Genomic DNA, 2,683 nt, shown 5'->3' with positions numbered 1-2,683 from the left:
GACTTGGAGCAGTACTTATGCAGGAGGGAAGAGTTGTTTCATATGCCTCACGATAGCTTATACCCATGAGTTGAATTATGCTATGCACGATTTGGAGTTGGCAGCCGTAGTGCATGCGTTGAAGACTTGGAGACATTTTCTCATTGGGAACCATTGTGAGGTGTACACGGATCACAAGAGTTTGAAGTATATCTTCACGCAGAAGGAGTTGAATCTCAGGCAGAGGAGATGGTTGGAACTCATTAAGGATTATGATATGAGGTTGCATTATCATCCTGGAAAGGCTAACGTAGTAGCTGACGCATTGAGCCGCAAGATTCATGTCAATACACTCATGACCGGAGAGTTACCCAAGGAGTTAGCAAAGGATCTTTGTGAGCTATGTTTGGAGATAGTTCCGAGAGGCTATGTAGCAACATTGGAAATTTAGTCTACTTTGATGGATCAGATCAGAGAAGCTCAGAAGACGGACAAGGAGATTGCCGAGATAACGGAATGGATGAGCAAAGGAAAGGCTAAAGGATTTCGTGAGGATGAGCATGATACCTTACGGTTTGAGGACCGCGTATATGTGCCTAATGACCCGGAGATCAGGAAGTTGATTCTACAAGAGGCCCATGATTCGTCGTATTCAATTCACCCAGGAAACACCAAGATGTATCTGGATTTGAAGGACATTTCTGGTGGACCAGAATGAAGAAGGATATTGCGGAGTATGTAGCAGTTTGTGATGTATGTCAGAGAGTAAAGGCAGAGCATCAGAAGCCAGCAGGTTTGCTACAGCCATTGCCGATACCCGAATGGAAGTGGGATAAGCTAGGCATGGATTTTAGCACGGGATTGCCCAGGCCTCGTTCAGGCTTTGACTCGATATGGGTTGTAGTCGATCGGTTGACGAAGGTAGCCCATTTCATCCCAGTGAAGACCACTTACACCCGTGCTAAGTTGGCAAAGATATACATGACCAGGATTGTATGTCTGCATGGAGTTCCGAGGACCATTGTATCAGATAGAGGAACCCAGTTTACCTCAAAGTTTTGGAGTCAGTTGCATGAGACTTTGGGTACCAAGCTAGAGTTCAGTACGACCTTTCATCCACAGACAGATGGACAAACCGAGAGAGTCAATCAGATTGTGGAAGACATGTCGAGAGCTTGTGCTCTATATTATGGATCTAGTTGGGACGAAAATTTGCCATATGCAGAGTTCTCTTACAACTACAGTTATCAAGCCAGTTTGAAGATGGCCCCTTTCGAAGCTTTGTACTGAAGGAAGTGCAGGACACCATTGTTATGGGATGAAGTTGGAGACCGTCAGTTGTTTGGACCAGATTTGATTAAAAAGTATGAAGAGAAGGTTAAGCTGATTCGCGATAGACTCAAGGTAGCCCAGTCCAGGCAGAAGAGTTATGTGGATCCGAAACGCAAGGAGACAGTTTACAAAGTCGGAGACAGAGTGTACCTTCATGTGTCCCCACTTCAGGGAGTTAAACATTTTGGAGTTAAGGGAAAGTTAGCACCATGTTTTGTGGGACCATACAAAGTTTTGGAACGTATGGGAGAAGTTTCTTACAAGTTGGAGTTGCTAGAAGGATTGTCAGGAGTTCACGATGTGTTCCACGTTTCCCAGTTGAAGAAGTGCCACACAGAGATGGCTGATATTCCTCTGAGAGATAAAGTGCCACTGGAAGCGGTTCAGTTGGATAGCGATTTGACCTACGAGGAGAAACCAGTCAAGATTCTCGAGTTTGCCAGCCGAGTCACACGCAGAAAAGTTATCAAGTTCTGCAAAGTTCAGTGGAGCCACCATACGAAGATGAAGCCACCTGGGAGTGAGAGGAAGACCTACGAAAGGACCACCCGCACCTATTTTCTAGCCAACCCGAATCTCGAGGGTAGATTCATCTTAAGGGGGTAGGTTTGTAACATCCCAAATTTCCAATTTGGAATGTTATACTTAGATCATTCATGCATATCATATTTTATTGCATTTTGTTTCGCGATCCTCGAAATTCTAAGCAACTCAAGGACCCACGGAGAGAGTTGGGGATTTCATCGTTTTCATATTTGAGTTTTCTCGAATATCGAAACAAGGATCATATTTGGTTTTAATTATTCTTCTCTTCAAAAATATTTCATATTAAAATATATGAGAGGAGATAATATGACTTCTCCAAAATAAATGAAATATTCGAGGAAAAATATTAAAATCAAATAAATAGTTTTATTTGGATTTTATTGCAATTTTATATGAATTAGAAAAATTGCACGTTTTCAAAAATTGCATTTTAGGCCAAGAAAATGTTCATCTTGTTCTAAATATTTTATTTAGATGGTAAAACCTTGTTTTGACATTTTTAGATTTTTATTTTATTTTCTAGGATTTGTTTTGTTCGGCAAGATCAATTTTAAAAAAATGTTCGCGCGCCCGACTGGGCCAGCGGCCCAGCCGAGCCGGGCCGGCCTCGCCAGCACCGCCGCCTCGCCCCGCCGTGTCGCGGCCGGACTCGGGGAGTCTGACCCCAAACCGACATCGCCGTCGCCCCCTTGCCCAAGTTGTCGCCAGCCCCGCCCCCTCATAAATAGCGCCGCCCCCACCGCCACACGCCACCCCGCCCCGCCACCCGCCGCCATCGCCGCCGCCTGCCGGAGCCGCGCCGACCGCAAGACGCCGCCGCGCCGAC

This window comes from Triticum dicoccoides, chromosome 7B, assembly GCF_002162155.2.
Source record: "Triticum dicoccoides isolate Atlit2015 ecotype Zavitan chromosome 7B, WEW_v2.0, whole genome shotgun sequence".
In the NCBI taxonomy this organism is placed as follows: domain Eukaryota; kingdom Viridiplantae; phylum Streptophyta; class Magnoliopsida; order Poales; family Poaceae; genus Triticum; species Triticum dicoccoides.
The sequence above is the reverse complement of the archived record's forward strand: the minus strand, read 5'-3'. Positions refer to the sequence as shown.